We start from the raw sequence: 17778 nt of genomic DNA on the forward strand, positions 1-17778 counted from the left end.
TTTTATTTAATGGCTAGAAGACTGTCCCCTCACTACAGATACTGCTGACATACTGGAATGGCTATTTTTCCTCATTGATAAGAGTTTCAAAAGTAATTAATAAAGGCCAATTAATATCTGTCAGTAGAAATAAATTATAATTTTCATAGCATTTGACACCACTTCGTACTGCTGTTTGTGTTCATAATTAAGTGCACAATAGTTAATCATGGTTTAAAACTTCAGTATACATCATCCAACAACACAGTTCTGTTCATCTGCATTGGTCTAGAATCATGAGTTGTAAATTTACGATTTTTTTTTCTTGCTGAAGAACGGTAATTATATTAAAATGAAAGTGACTGGAAATGTTCATCCCTTATGACTCAGGAAATGACTGAATAGTTCCTTTTGCTTGAAATTATCATAGTGTGTCCCTACTTTTTATGGATTTAGTGGTGCATGCTAAAAACATTTAAGAGAGCAAGTAGCAGAGCTAACCTCTCAGAGAGGAACTTGCATGTTTGGCTTACCTGTTTTATAAGCTCAGTGAAAAGCTTTTATATTTAATGGTTATCCACTCGGGATACCTCAAGTCATTGATAAGTTTTCAATTTTTTAAAAATTGATGCATTGACCAATGTTGAGAAATAATGGTACAGAATTCTTTACACAGAGCTCAAAATCCATATATTGTGGTCTAGCATCCTCTTCAGAGTACTGAACTGCTCTTAGTAGAGACTTACCACAGAATCACAGCATGGTTAAGGCTGGAAGAGACCTCTGGAGGTCATCTGGTTAAAGCCCCCTGCTCAAGCAGGGACACTAGAGCAAAATGTCCAGGACTGTGTCCAAGCGGCAAAGCCATCTAGGCTGTAATTAGGTAGATCTCAGTCAGAGCTCTGACATTAAGAACAGCCAAAGCAGATAACTTTTCCTGATAGGTATAGTGACATTATATTGATTTCCTATATACATATATATATATATTTTTTTTTTTTTTCTGGCCTGCACATTTTGTAGGTAAAATTTCTGCAGATGTCTTCTAGAAGCAAGCAGACCACTCTTGCCAAGGCAAGAAAGACGTGCTCTATGCCTTGTGGACCTTGCATTAGTTTAACAGGTTTCTGATTGCTTCCTTTCTATTCCCAATGGTGAAAAGATTCCTAGAAGCAGTAATAGGTTTTCCTGTCCTTTCAGCAGGCAGTGACTTAGAGTCGAATCTTACTTTGGAAATATAGTGAGACCTTCCTCTCTCCATATTTCGCATTATTGCTTCTCCACCTGCTGACAGACACGTTTGGAAATCCACGGAGTTTATTGAAGAAGTGATTGCTTGCTATTTCCACTTTACCTTTTCCATGTTTTATGAGTCTTGTGTATCTAGGAGGCCAATACTCTGGTTTGAGCTAAAGTATATGTTGGGAGAAGCTCTCAGTTATCTCTGTGCACCTTTATTTATCCTCCATGTATGAAGACCCACTGGTTGATGTGGGAATGGGCAGTTTGATGTCTGTGCTGTTCTGCATATCTAGACCTAGCTGGTAATGCAGGCAGCTGCTGAAGGAGATAATGTCTCTGGGCTGAATTCAAACAACAGTATGGGATGAGAAATCGAGAGCTGTGTAATGAGTTTCTGATGGTGTGCAATCCCTGGTCTCAGTTGATGAGAAGGTGTATTGTTGATGAGAATGGCTTTCTTTTACAAGCACAAAACCCAAACCATTTCATGCTCCTGTAATTCTTTAGGCCAACCACCACGAGGATTGCAGGCTTATGAACATTTACAGATTTTATCTTTCCCTAATCAGTTCCCCAGTATTTGTTCACTTGGATCAAGTGGAAAACATCCCGGGAAGCAGTTGCCTTAATATTCTTATTATAAGGCCACTAGTTCAAAATGATTTTAAGCCGTGCTTGTATTTTAATAAGAAGTGCATCCTCATTATTTAATTCCTCTAGTTCAGCTTAAATGTATTTCTTTGCCAAATGATTCAAACTAAATTTCATGATGTGTTACTTTTTTTACCCCTCCCTTTCTGGCTCCATTTTTTTTTCTGGTACTCTGGAGTAAGTTGGACTTGCTTTTTATTAATAATATTATTAACAATAACAATAATAATAACTATAATTGTAAATTATTAGTGTGATAGGAGTTTTACAACTGGATTTATTCTTGAGCATATTTATTCTTGAGCAACCTACTAATGGTAGGTTTTATGTTACTCAGATAATAACTTTTCTACTCTTTATGCATGCAGAACGATTTTTTTTTTTCTCTATTGAAACCTAGGAATGTAAGAGGAGTTAACACACTATGCCCTGCTGGGTAACCAATATTTATCACTTTGTTTTGCTTTTCACTGTTCTTTCCCATGAAAATGAATGACAGGCGTTTCTCTGTATGGTCAAAAATACTAGGAAATAAACATCTCCATGTGTGATACAAAGGATTCTTAAACTGCTTTTGAACGTTTTTGCCCATATTTGTCTGCTTGTGAGAGACTCCAGCATTTGCAGACAAAATATGAGGAAGGAGCACAACCCCTGAAAAAACAGAGCAAAGGTCTTTTCACTTAAGTCTGACCCTGTGCAAGAGCTCCACTGCTTTTAGAACATAGGTAGCTTGTAATGACAGTTTAAAGAACGTGTACTATACATGGCCCCAAAGAGTCATCATCTATGCAGGTATTGCGTCCTGACTGTTTTTTCTAGTCACACCTTAAGATGGAGTGACCTGAAGGCCCAGCAAGGCTGTGGGAGCTGAGAGCTGTTAGTGTAGAGTGCTACAACTTCAGTATCCTCTGTCCCAGACAAACCCTCTGTGTCAAAGATTTCCCTTGCGTCAGTGTCCTGGCATTCTCTCAGCTTAATGTTGGACCATGAAAATATAAGATTGCAGAGGTCAGCATTACAGCATATTTCTGTCCTTTATTATCTGGAGTGACTGAACTGCTGTGTGATTTGTGATGATGTTAAACTTACTGCCAAAGGCATAGTATTTTGTGACCTCATGCCCTGGTTTATATCAAGCTTGCTTCTTTATTTCTCACTAGCTGAATATTTTGCACCCATGGCACTATCTGTTGAGTTAAATATAGTACAGAAGCTTGATTAACTATTTCCACCAAATCATCTGTCTATAAATGGGATGTGGAAGTTCTTAGTTTGTTGATTTAACATACATTTTGGATCAGAGATAAGCAGTGAAATAGTCCCCTTCAAAAGCTTTCCCTAGAGAGACTCTTCAGCCAAATGATCATTGTGAGCCTACTGACTGAACTCTGGCAGTTGTGGATCTGAGAAATGAGTAGATGTATCAAAGTAAGCAAAATCTGAAACATTCCGTCCTCATCAGCATTGGCATTGCTTTATATAGCGCATCATATGAGAGTCACCTGGCTCCATTTTGACCTGTGCAATCCTTTCTTCTTACCAAAAAGAAGCTCCCAGTGATGAATTCTTACTACATGGTTTCTTGCTACCCAAGAAAACAAACCAGCTTGCCTCCTTTAAGCAGGCCATGGCTGGCTTCTCTGCCTGCTTCTTTGGACATACTAAATTAGCATACCAGTGAAACAGGACAGAGAGATGTCAATAATATGCAGACATTGAAAATATTTTCATATCCAGATGATCTAATGTGTCTGTCATACAGTCTGTTGTCCATGGCTCAGTAGGCTGCTTGGGTTCAACCTGCCTGACCATCCACTGTTCACAGGGACATCTGAATGTACTTACCACCTTCTTGAAAACAAAACAAAACAAAACAAAACAACAGCAACAAAAAAAAAGTGAGGATCGTCATTTGCAGTGTTCTTCAGAATACGTGTTTTTATACATCATTTGAGGGACCACACTCACAAGGTTGCACATCTGGTGGTATCACAGAATCAGGGAATGGCTGAGGTTGGAAGGGACCTCTGGAAGTCATCTGGTCCAACCAACCTGCTCAGGCAGGGACACCTAGAGCAGGTTGCCTAGAACCATGTACAGACTGCTTCTGAAGATCTCCAAGGAGGGAGACTCCACAACCTCTCTGGACAACCTGTTCCAGCGCTCGCTCACCCACACAGTAAAGAAGTGTTTCTTGATGTTTAGATGGAACCTCTTGTGTTCCAGTTTGTGCCCATTTCCTCGTGTCCTGTCATTGGGCACCACTGAAAAGAGCCTGTCTTTTTCCTCTTTGCACCTTCCCTTCAGGCACCAACCTTATAGACATAGTCTGTAGACTATGTCTATACTTTCCCACCAGGACTCCTAGATTTTTTTGTGCTGATCTGCTTTCCAGCTGGGTGACCCCCAACATGTACTTGTGCCTGGGGTTGTTCCTCACTAGTCTTTCAACTAGTCTTTCATCCTAGTTGGTGGGACCTGGAATTCCACAAGGCTGGTTTTGCTGGTTAAAACTAAGGCAAAGAAGGCATTCAGTACTTTGGCCCCTTCACTATGACCAGGCCCCCTGTTTCATTCGGTAGAGGGCCTACGTTCTCTCAAGACTTCCTTTTGTTATTGATGTACTTGTAGAAGCCTTTCTTGTTGCCCTTGACATCCCTGGCCATATCTAATTTTACATGGGCTTTAGCTTTCCTAACTCCATCCCTGGATGCTCAGACAGTGTTTCTGTATTCCTCCCAGATTGCTTGTCCTTGTTTTCAACCTCTTCAGGCTTCCTTTCTGTGTTTTAAGTTTGGCCAGCAGCTCCTTAGTCATCCACTCAGGCCTCCTGACATTTTTGATTGACTTCCTTTTTGTTCAGATGCATTACTCTTGAGCTTGAATATTAAGTAGCTTTCTTGTGCCTGTCTTCCCTCTAGGTCCTTATCCCTTGCGACTCTTTATGGTCTTTATGGTATGATCTTTAAGGTCCCTTCAACCCAAACCATTCTATGATTCCCTGGTTCTTGCAGGAAAAGATGTAGGATTCTGCAGGAGATGGCATGGAGTACAAAGTCAAGATGAACCACTTTCAGAATATGTTTGTGTCTATTTCTTTAGCCATGTGGCATTAATATGCATGCTTCCATTTTTAAGCACGCAGCTTTAGTTCTATTTGTGTCACTGAAACTCTGACACTTTCTTGTTCAAAAGTAAAATAGTGTGTTCTTGAAGAGACAGTCTATTGGTCACATACTTACTTACTGTGTCTGTTAGACTTGCACATGTGCTTAAATTTAAGCATGGGCATTTGGATTAAAAAGATTAGGACTTACTCTTTGAAGAAGAAGCTATTATCCTAAGCCTAATATATATGTTATCCTCCTATATTAACTCCTATGTTTTCCAGAACGTGTGTGCTAAGCCTAATATATATATGCACACACGATCTGGAAAACATAGGAGTTCATTTAGTCTTATTATTTATTATTTAATGTCAGTTTTTCACACACATTCTATCCTCTGTATCATCATTTAACAGTGTGGATAAAACAGTTAATATTTCATATGACAATTTATAATCTTTGTTACAAGAACAGAGCTAAAAGCTCATGATAAAACATCAAGAAAGCATATCATTCCTATATGAATTACTAGTGTCTGGTATATATTTCACAGAGACATATTCCACGCCACACATATTATTCAGCACATATGTGGTCATATGAGTATATCTGCATCACAATATTAATTGAAAGAATCTATTAATATCAGTGATATTGATATATATTATTTTAAAAATCTTTTATAAGCCCTGCCTTATAAAACCCTCTTATCTATACAGTGATCCAGTGTAAACATATGCCCATTTTACCTTTGTGTTTTATTCTCTTTTTTTGTTTAGTGAGTAACAATGTTGTTAAGGATGCTTCTGTCCATTGTAAACTGTACAATTTAAAATATAAAATGTACACCTAAATTTTTATGAAATGGCTGTGGAAATATGTGAAAATCCTTTTAATAGGATGGTGTGAATGTTCCATTTGTGTAGTATTAGGCTTTTTGTATTTATTTATTTTTCCTTTTGACAGAAATATTTTAAAAAGGACTTACAGGTACTTTATCATGAAAGTAATGATAGGACAAGGAGTAACAGCTTTAATATGAAAGAGGATAGATTTAGATTAGATAGAAGGAAGAAATTCTTTACTATGAGGGTGGTGAGGCAGTGGAACAGGTTATCCAGAGAAGCTGTGGATACCCCATCCCTGGAGGTGTTCAGGGCCAGGTTGGATGGGGCTTTGAGCAACCTGGTCTAGTGGGAGTTGTTCCAACTAGGGGATTGATACTGCGTGATCTTTAAGGTCCCTTCCAACCCAAACCATTCTATGATTCTAAAACATTGGCATTTCTGTAGTTCCTAGCTAACATTTGAAGATTCTTGATCTGAGTTAGACTTAATGGAGAGGATTGGATTTGTCCAGAGCCAGGATCCTGCTTTTTTATGGAAAGAGGAAAAACATACAATGTCCACTAGTATTTATCAGAATTTTGGAGTGTTTTTAGCTCCAAGTCATTACAAGAGTGTAAAAGATAACTTTCTTCTGACTAATACAAAGTTATTCTTTTAAACATATCCATTAAGTGTATGTCCCAGTGCTCTTAAAAAAGTTCTTGCCTGTACTTTTCATGGTTGATTTATGCATGATGAGTTTTTAAAGCAAAAGTAATTTTCTGTACAGGTAGTTTATATTACAATAATGGAAGTGTGACAAGAACTCGCAAGAACAAATAATATTGGTGTTTTTTTTGTTTTGTTTTGTTTTTCATTTTAAGTATTTAGTAGATGTTAATATGAATGCTGCACTACAACTATGGAACAAGAATAAAATCAAACAGAATAGTCAGGAAGGACATACAAAGATCATTGAGACCAGCTGTCAGACTACTTCGGGGCTGACCCAAAGTTAAAACAATACCATTAAAAGCATTATTCAAATACCTCTTAAACAAGGACGGGCAGGCATGGGACATCAATAACCTTTATAGGAAGCCTGTTTCAGTGTCTGACTGCCCCCTGCATAAAGAAGTTTTTCCTAATGTCTAGTCTGAACCTCCCCTGGCGCAGGCATTCTCACACATCCTGTCACTAGATAGCAGGGAGAAAAGATGAGCACCTCCCTCTGAATATTTAACTCAGTTAAAAGGGGCAGGGGGGAAACCAACAGGCAAACCTTTTTGTTAAAAAAATGAAGAACTGTTGTTTAATTTTAAATTAAAAAAAAAATAGCTAACTACTTCATTGAAGTTAATTAAAAGAGTACAAAAGAGTAACCATGACTTAAACCGGCACCCAGACATGCAGCAGTGTTCTCTTCTTTCATGGCTGCTGTGTCTGAATCTGTACTTAACCTGTGCATGTGTGCTTTATTTGCATGCGTGCTGAAGACCCGTTGCACTCCCCTTGGGTGTGAAGGGAACTTACACTGCTGAAGCGGCATGATAGGAGCCAGAGGGCGGTTGAAGGTACATGCCTGTTTCTAAGGTTGTTGTTTTCCTTCACTTGTTTTCAGTACTTCTTCAGTTACTGAAGACCTGAGTTAACATCCACCCCAAAGTGAAAGAGCAGAATATAGGCTATTTCTCTGTGTATTAATGCAAGCTCTTCCCCTTCTCCTAACCTGTATGCTTTTAGTGCTCTGAAAAGTCTCTCTGTCAATAACCATCTTTCCCACACTCTGTCCTGCTTTGCTAACTTGCCTCTGAGCGTGATGGACTCCTGTAACTGTTGTGTGATGAGTGAGACCAAAGTGGATGATGAAGTGCCTTAAAAGATGGTAATGGGGATGGTTTTTTTGATATTAAGGCCCTTGTATTGTCCCTGAAGGTGACTGCTTGAGATACAGCTCTTATGCAGAAAACCATACCAAACCAAATAGTTTTATTACTTTGACTAGGTTCAGTTAGCAGAAAGGAGCACTGCAGCTTTCCTCCTAGTTCCCCAGTGCTTTTTGAAGCCTGCTTCAAACATGTGTTTGAGGACCAGAAATTGAGAGGGAAAGGAGCAAGGGTCTCTTGCATTCTCTTCTTGCCTTTGCCCACAGATGCAAAGCTGTAAGAACTGCACTTATGGGGTTAAGAGCAAAAATAAGAGCAAGCACAAGAACACCAGACTTAGCACATCCATTTTCCATCCGCATTACTGGCTATTATCCAAAGTGCTACTTGGGCTAATTGCATTCAAACTCCACATAGCAAGATTAAAATAGGATTATTTGCAAAGACTCCAGCTGTAGTATACTTGGACTCACCTTTGTGCCGTCCATTCAGAAGGCATGTACAGAAGTTTTGAAAAAGCTTTTTATTTGAAGAGGCTATTTGGTCTTACCTTTTTCCCTGTGACAGCAAGAAAGGAAGGATGCAGTAAATCCTAAAGGCTTCTTGACCTTGGTAAAGTTTCAGACCTCAGCTGCTCCTGGAAACTTGTTGAGGGCAAGACACGTCTTGCCTACCTCCCATTGAATGAGGGTCATGAGGATTAATTCAAGCTTGCATTCTAGGCTTCAGCCATCCAGGAGAGACAAATGTGACTGGAGATGCCCACTCTCTCAGTTGACAAAGAAATTTGAAATCTAGTTTACACTAGGTGCTGGAGTATTAGATGTGATTCCTGCCTTAAATTATGACATTATCAATTTCACTTTAGAGAGAGGAATTTTATTCTGAAATGGAGGTGATTTTTGATGGAGACCTAGAAGACAGCTCCTGGCCTTCAGTGATGATGATTGCTCCCAAGTACTGTTTTGATCAGTATAGCTTTACTCCAAAGGCTTGTTGCAGTTACTCAGTTTGCTTTGCAGGGTTATTCCAAAAAAATCAGTCAAATTCAGAGACTTTGGACTGAGTAGGGGAAGCATTTATCACTGGTTTACAATATTTTTTTCCCCTGATGGACAGTGAAAAAGCCTCTTTGCATTTTATTCAGCTGCATGTCTGTCACTGATGTGGGATTAATTTTAATCTGCAACTAATGAACTCCAGTGAGTTTACACACGTACATTTCGGAATGTACTGAAACAGACAAAAAGAAAACATTCACAAGAGAAGATGTGTCCCATATTCTTTGCTGTTCTCCCTGCCAATTTAGCAGTTACGTGGAATCTTCTCTCCTCTGGGTGCCAGACTGTTCGAAAGTGATTGTTTCCTGGGACTTAACATCAGAAGAATTATCCTCATACCGTATTTAAAAGCTTAACCTAATCTTCCAACAGAGTTTAGTTGGGCTAGTCATGTATTCACTTGGAGTGTTGTTTCTTTTTAATACATTGAGAATTTCACTAGTCTGCCATTCATATTACAACTGATCCATGTCATAATCCTCTCAAATCAAGATGATTAAAGAATTACTCAATTTTGAAAGCTCTTTGTGCAAATTTTAAAGACACCACTTCTTAGAACAAACTCAGTAGTCTGCAAGCTGGTGCTTCAGTTTTTGTAAACTTTAAGGCTTTAAAGAGTATTGAATATATTATATGCAACAGTAATTGCAACTGGAAATATGAGGTTTAGATCTTTGATTAGTGCAGCTGTTTCAGTAGAATTTAGGCTTATAAAAGTGATACCAAAGACATATTTAGTTATCATTATCTTGATTTAAGATTAAAACAACAACAACAATACCCTACTCATTTTTTTTTGGTTTCCAGCACTCTGTAAATACTGCTTTAAGAAATTGAACAGGAAAGTAGTGAATTTAGAAGCATAATAGAAAATTCTTGTAAGGGAGCACCCTCAATTTTATGGCCTATTCTGTTCAAATGCAGTAGGTTAATTGTGATCACACTGCTTGCAAAATAAATCCCCATCCAAACTACCAAACAAGTTATAGATGTAATAGAATGTGAAGTTTTACTTCTGGCTATGATTTGGAAGAGTATTATAGTGGAGATGGGCTAAGTCACTTCACAGTTTTTCACATCTAGTTTTGGGTATTATGAGGCCTTAAAATTAGCAATCATTTCAATCTCTTGATGTTACAGTTGGCTAAAAAAGGGAAGAAAGAGGCCAACCCTTAATTAAAGGGAAAGCTGAACAGAACATCAGGTATGGCAGCTGCTCCTGCTATCATGCTCTGAATTTCTTTCAATAAAATTGTGAACGTGTGAAAGAGTATACTTCTGAACTACTGATTGTCAGCTGTGCATTGTGAACTAGAGCTGCTGTTGTCCATGTTGTCCTGCTGACAACTTTTCTGACTGAAAAACTGTACTTGAAACAGAGATGGATAGACCAGATCATCGTTGCTTTGTTGTCAGTGCAGATAATAACTATGCTGAAAAAAGGGAGTTCATCTTGTTTCTTTTTTTTGCAGAGATTTTACAGGACCTGGAGGTTTATTCCATGCATAATAGGAGATAGAATTGCAGTCTCTAATAAGAAGTGAGAACCCTTGCTGCTGTTAGTTTGTATTATTATTACAGAATCACAGTAGCCAGAATATGCTGATGCCAGTGGGGAACTGAGGTGATGGTAACCCTTGTGGCCTTCTTCTCCAAGTACGTCACGCTTCTTTAGGTTTGCTTTTGCTAAGATGAGTACATTGAAAAAGTGAGCAAATAGTACTGGGCAACAGGTAAGCCATGGTGCTTAACTCACTGCAGGATAGAGTGTAGGTGTACTGACTCAGTTTGGAGTGACTAGAACAGAACAGACTTTTCAGGGCTTTGCTTTGTGACAATTAAGACCTTAGGACCAAGCTGTACCCAAGCAAACACTGACTTATGGAATGGACATGGAATTCAAAAAGCTAATGCTAAACAGGATTTGCTTTATTAATTGCAAAATGTGAATGATCTTAATGATACGTCATTTTAAAAAAATGAATAAAGTAGATCCTTAGAAACAAAGAGAATAAATGAGATGAACAATCAAAGTAGGGGGAAGGAAGAAAAAAACTCATATTATGACATGCAGTCCTTTATTTTTGTAGCTGTTTATGCATAAAGAAGAATGAGCTGTTGCAGCTGACAAAGGCAGCTTTTCCTTTGCACTAACACTACCACATTTCTTATCAGTAAAGGGAACTGCTTTGTACAAGGTCAAACTCTAGAAGCACCTTTGGTAGTTTCTGTTGTGATATTGAGAAGTCAGCAATCTATAGTAGTATGAAATATTATTAGAATTTGAATATTTTCTGCACAGAGAAAATAGCTGCTTAGCAGCTTGAGGTTGCAATAGTATCAGGTGAAGAAAAATACATATTTTTTAATATTCCCACCAGTTTCATGTGTATTTTCCTACCGGTTTCTTTTTAATTCTGATATTTTTTGATGACAGAATTCACAGGCACACATACACATCCTGTCACCAGGGTGGTGGCTTTTTGTTGGAAATGGGCCTTGATACTTCGAAAAAAATAAATAAATAAATAACAGAAAATTATGTTGTAGACAAGCATAAATGCACATCCTCCCTATTCCTCATAGCAATCTATTCAATTTAATGAGCCACAGATTTTTTATATTTTGTTTTTAATTTGACTTAACATTTTTATGAGACAGCCTCTGTGGTAAGTCACATTAATTTTTTTTTATAGTCACATTAACTTTCTTGCTTACATACGGAGCTTGCAGTTAGTAAATGCCTCTGATTTCCATAAAATATTCAGGGCACGCTATTATTATGATGATTTCTTATCCTTACTGCTAAGCTTCAATCGGTTTCAAATTTGAAATGCATTAATGACTGTATAATGTTGTAATTTGTGCTGCAATAAATCTTTTATAGTTAATGCTGGTTAGGAAAGGAGCTTATACAAGAGCCATTAATTGCTATGTTTAATTATTTAAAATATATAGATTTCTTATGAGTTAGCTCAATGTATAACTCAATTACTATTTAATAAAGTCATATTACTTTCTTGTTTATCAAAGAATACAACAGGATTCCAGCTGAAATACTGAATGGCATCAGACACAAGATGTTTGTGTTGTAGCCAAGTTTTGCTCAAGTTATATTTGCACCAATTCATTGCTTCTTTCTGTACATATTAAGCTGAACAACTGCATGATACAGTGAACATTTGTTTATGTAGTCAGCTGACAACATGTATCATGTAAAATGTTGTTAGTCAAAATGTTTTGGGCATTTTAGTTTTATCATTGCTGATTAATGTGCTCTGTACTTACTGGGGGATTAGCCAGAAATATAAAATATCTAGAAAACGTCCCTGATCAGCCAGTGGCGGACTGCCTTTTCACACAGTTGAATTCTCAGGTGCTACAAAGTCAGTATAGCTGGCATGGGTCAGGCAACAGGACAGAGTGGGAAACTGAATATGAAGATCTTATATTGTATTGGTTTTATTTTCTTGTTTACAACTAAGTAATGGAGGTAGAAAAGTAATGTCAGTAATACAGTGCCACCTGTTCCTAACTTTGCTGAAATCAACAGAGGACCAAGGCACTAACTGTATGATGTAGACCTTAGCCATACAGTAGGTACCAGTGTTTCAACAGCCATATCAACTGACTTTGCTTAAGGCAGCTTGAGTTGGTTCACCACTATTTTGAAACACTTGCCACCTTTCTTCAGTAGAGCTGTTATCAGGCTCCAGGTGTTCCCTTTCCCATTAACCCTCACAAGGCTTTGGGGAATTCAGAGCTTAAAGCAGTCTGGATTCTCTTGAGATTTCATAGGTCTTTCTCTCTGTGCAGTTATGAAGCTGGAGAAGAGGTAAGGCAGGGTACAACTCTTGAAGAAGCTCCATAGGAACGCACTCACAGTTAAAGTTTTCATTTACTCCTTCAGCTTGAATAAAAAAAAAATGTTCTAAGAATTCTTTTCCCAGAGTTTTACTAAGTGTTTGTTGTAGGAATAAACAATAATAATGAGAAGAAGTCAAGAAAAATACTTGCCTGAGAAAAGTGAGCATTTTTTTTTATTGTTGCTATTTGCAGCACCTCTGTCACAAACGGGTATGTATGGGAGCATCTGAACATACAAATTCAATTGCAGATAGGTACTAGGAAAATGTCATTCCTCTTCTTAGGATTTCCTGAAGGAAGATTCCTTTAAGATGTTTAAATTGGCATGGGTACGTGCTGCTTTGTTCTTTCCTCTCCTCTAATTCTTTCAAGCTTCTGCTCTTCCACTGCACATAACATTTTTTTTTTTTTTTCACTCCTGACAGTGTGTTGCATCCCATTTCTTCCCTTAACTTCCACCAGTGCTTCCTCATCTTCCTGTTTGCTCTTGGATAGTTCCTCATTCCGCATGCTCCTTCTCAGGTTACTCTGCATTCATCTTCTCTCTCAGGGTTCATAACCTCTAGCCTCTGTATATCCTCTCTATCAAGTTGACTGCTCTTCCTGAATTCCTTTTTCCTCTTATGATCCACTCTGTGCCCTTCTGTGGATTCTTCTTTCTCCATCTTTCCTGAATTACTGAACATGACCATGCTTTAAAATAATCAGATATAATGGGAGATGACATTGGTGTTTGTCACTTTTCTCTGTATAGGATACAGAGATATGGGAAATGGTGGTTTCTAAATTAAGGCAGTCTGTTTTCAGATAGTGACTGGCAAAATCTTTAAAATTCCAGTATCTTCTCATTGTCTGGACACAGAATCACAGAATGGTTGAGGTTGGAAGTCATCTGAAGGTTGTCTCGTCCAACTCCTCTGCTCAAGCAGGGACACCTAGAGCAGGTTGCCCAGGACCATGTCCAGACAGTGTTTGAAGGTCTCCAAGGAGAGAGACTCCACAGCTTCTCTGAGCAGCCTGTTTTATTGCCATGGAAAGCACCACAGAAGAAATATCCTCATAGAAAAATCAGGAGCCTCTCAGTAATGTTTTGCTTGGCCTATTGTCTGAAGCAGCACTTAGTTTGGCATAGGGAGAACTGAGACCCTAAATGGAAATAAATCCTCTAATTTATACTTGGCAGCAGGCAAAGTAGTAGGGAGACATTTGAGTCTTAAAGTGACCTTTAATTCCTTGCTGCTATCATCTTCTACTCAACTTGGAGCAAATTGGTAGAGTATGCCACCGCTTGACTCTATGGCTTGGACCTATCTTCTTTTCTTACCCCCTTTTAGAGCAGTGTTGCCAGGACCCTGACTTTTGCCACCTCCATCTTTGAAATTTCCAATTAGTTTGAGGCACAGGAAGTCGGAACTAGCTCTTGCATGAGGAGCATGTTTAACCTACAAGATTTTATTAACCATTTGGGGTAGACATAACTGTTCTGTCTAATGGAAGTGCTGGGAATTCTCTTTTCAGTGAGATACACTACTTATTTCTAATGTTAGCAGAGGATGTAATATAAGCTTTGAACAGAACAGAATGATGATTTACAAAAATGTTATTTCATGTGATTTATAGTGGTTTCTAAAATGCCTTGTTGTTTTTTTCCTCCCTTAGAGAAGTGTGTAGAAACTGACTAATGATTTGGAGACAGAGATGTGAAATATTGCATCAATAAGAATTTTTTTTAACCAAAAAGCATTTCTGAAATATTGCCTATAAAATAAGATGCAAAAATATCCAACATGTATACATAACATAATTGCTTTTGAGGAGCTGAGTAACTCACGGAACTGGTAATAGCGATTAATATGATCTGCAAACACCTGCAGACAAGATCTTGACACAGAAACCCATAAACAAGGAATACATTGGCCTTTCAACTGCCCTCCTCCAGATATTTTTAGATTCACATGCAAAAAGTGTAAATACTTCTGTCTGAAACAGACTAGCAACATTAATAATGTTTACTTCTTTGAGCTGTTTCCTTTATGTTCCCTTTAATCAAGCTAAATATTTTCACATTATTTTACAGTTTTTGTATTTCTTTTCACTTCTGAAAAGAAAGGTATGTGTCCCGATGTAAGCCTAATCTCATTCCTTGCCATTTTCTTTAGAATTTTGGATTTGTTCCACTGTTACAACTTTCCCATTTTTCAATTAATGTCATTTTTTAGTTCACGCATTTTGGTACATTTCAGACCTAAATGTTTTTTTTCCTTCCCTGACTATTAATGCTACATGTGTTTTGGACATTTGTCTTCTGTACTGTTACTGTTTGCACAGAGATAAATAATTCATTTCTCTTTGGTTGCTGATTTTCAAACTTCCTTATATATTTTTGTCTTTTCTGAAACCAACTAATGATATCTTCTGTTGTATGCATTTGAAATACGCTATCGTTTTAACTACTTGTTTTCTTTAGAGAACACAGCTGTTCTGAAAATAGTATGATTTCCCATTTTGCCTGAAAACACCGTTCTTGAACTTTTTCAGTGATTTTTGTGACACTTTCTCATCTTTTAGCATCTACCACAAGCCGTTCTATGGAAGAGCGGGAATGGTATTTCACTTTAGCGTGCTTTCTACACAAGACACTAATAGTGGTGTCCTTGAGAGCTGCTAGAAGATTGTGCAGGGCTCTTTTCAACTAATGTCTTCTAATTTATCACCAGATTTCTGAGCAGACACCTGTTAGAAAATGCTCGGTGGAAATCACATTAAGTTTTCAGTTTTTGCTTGTTGAATCCCCCTGTTACGAGCTTCTTGGAAACACTCGTCTGAACGGGAAAGTCAGTTGCATGACTCAGGTAGAAAATGATTGTCTTCTCCTTTCCTACAGCTTGTCTGTTGTGTGGATATTAGTTGCTGGGTTAGTCAGCATAGCCCTGAGACTCCTCTGCTTCTCAAAGGAGAGGTGCTCTAAAACTAAAAACCCTCAACTCTTTGTAGATTTGGTCTGCATGGCCAACACATGTTCATTTCCCTTGTACCTCTTCTCTTGCCCTGCCTGAGAAGAGCCTCAGCACTAAAGTCCTTTTATCTGTAGAGGACAGATCCCCATTTTTGGTTAAAATAACTGCGCAACTTGAAGATAAAGAGTGTGAAGTGGATTATGATGATATTAAATGCAGTTCTCAGATGCTGATTTTACTTCTTATAGTTCAGTGAGCCAACGAATCTAGAGCAAGCCACTGAGGTTATTTTTTCAAGATACTTAAGAGAAGGCCTTGAGTTAGAAGGGTCATCAATGGTGGCTTTTAAGGAACATGTTACATTTTCCTCTCAGAATATGGTTGTGATATATATCTCAATCTAATGTCTATAATGAGAGACAATAATGACAATATAGAATAGAATGGCTTCAGTTGGAAGAGACCAACAAAGATCATTGAGTCGAACTGTCAGACTATTTCAGGGCCGACCCCAAATTCAAACATACAATTTAGAGAGTTATTCAGATGCCTTTTAAGCAAGGATAGGAAGGCATGGGGCATCAACCTCCTCTCTAGGAATCCTGTGTCTGACTACTCTCTCAGTAAAGAGGTTTTTCATCATGTCTGCTCTGAAACTCTCCTGGAGCAACTTTGAGCCATTCTCACACATCCTGTTAACTAGACACCAGGGAGAAAAGATGAGTACCTCCCCTTCCTTTTCCCCTCCTCAGATAAGATCACCCCTCAACCTCCTTTTGTCTACACTTAACAAACTTAGTATCCTCAGTGTATCCTCATAGGATATGCCTTCCAGACCTTTTACCAGCTTTGTTGCCATCCTCTGGATCCTTTAAGGTACCTTAAGATCCTTTTTATGTTGTGGAGTCCACAACTGCACACAATGTTCAAGGTGAGGCTGCACCAGTACTAAATACAGTGGGAGAATTACCCCTTTTGACTGGCTGGTTATGTTGGGTTCAATGTACCCCAGAATATGGTTTGCCCTCTTGGCTGCCAGGGCACACTGCTGACTCATTTTGAGCTTATTGTTGACCGGTATCCCCAGTGCTGCACCCAGTCTGCTCCACCCAGTCTGTACCTGTGTCCAGCATTACTTACCATATCCTGGGCTACATCAAAAGAAGTGTGGCCAGCAGGTTGAGGGAGGTGGTTCTCCCCCTCTGCTCTGCTTTAATGAGACCCCATCTAGAGTCCTGAGTTCAGATTTGGGGCTCCCAGCACAAGAAGGAAATGGACCCATTAGAACAAGTCCAGAGAAGGGCCATGAGGATGATCAAAGGTCTGACACACCTCTCCTATGAAGACAGGCTGAGGGAGGTGGGGTTGTTCAGCCTGGAGATGAGAAGGCTCCAGGGTGACCTTACAGCATCCTTCCAGTACCTAAAGGGGGCCTACAGGAGAGCTGGGAGGGACTCTGTCAGGGAGTGGAGTGATAGGATAAGGAGTAATGGCTTTAAATTGAAAGAGGGTAGATTTAGATTAGCCATAAGGAAGAAATTCTTTACTCAGAGGGTGGTGAGGCACTGGCACAGGTTGCCCAGAGAAGCTGTGGAAGTGTTTAAGATGAGGTTGGATGGGGCTTTGAGCAATCCGGTCTAGTAGGAGGTGCCCCTGCCCATGGCAGGGGTGTTGGACTTAGATGATCTTTAAGGTCCCTTCCAATCCAAAACACTGTATGATTCTATGATTTGTTCTTGTTAAATTTCATGCCATTGCTGATGGCCCAGTGCTCCAATCTATCTAGAGCCCTCTGCAAGGCCTCTCATCCTTCAAGAGAGTCAACAGCACCTCCCAGTTTAATATCATAAGTAAATGTACAAAGGATGCATTTCACTCCTGCATCCAGATCATTGACAAAAAAAGTTTAATAGAACTGGCCACAAGTTTGAGCCTTGTGGAACTCCACTAGTGATTGACCGCCAGCCAGATGTAGTCCCATTCACTATAACTCTTTGAGCCCTATCATTCAGCCAGTTCTTCACTGTATACCTGTTCATCTCACAACTGGATAGTTTGTCCGGAAGGATACTGTGAAGGACAGTTTCAAAAGCCTTGAAAAATTCAGAAAAGCTACATCCACTGCCTTCCCTTCATCCACTAAGCAGGTGATCTTAACATAAAAGGATATCAAATTAGTGTTTTTCTTTCATGAATCC

At 38.8% G+C, this 17778-nt stretch overlaps 1 protein-coding gene across 1 annotated transcript in view; it reads left to right on the top strand.

The window, feature by feature from the left end:
• Window positions 1-17778, top strand: part of DCDC2 (doublecortin domain containing 2) — a 63892-nt gene that overhangs the window by 34714 nt on the left and 11400 nt on the right.

The sequence above is a fragment of the Cygnus olor genome, chromosome 2, assembly GCF_009769625.2.
Source record: "Cygnus olor isolate bCygOlo1 chromosome 2, bCygOlo1.pri.v2, whole genome shotgun sequence".
Classification (NCBI taxonomy): Eukaryota; Metazoa; Chordata; class Aves; order Anseriformes; family Anatidae; genus Cygnus; species Cygnus olor.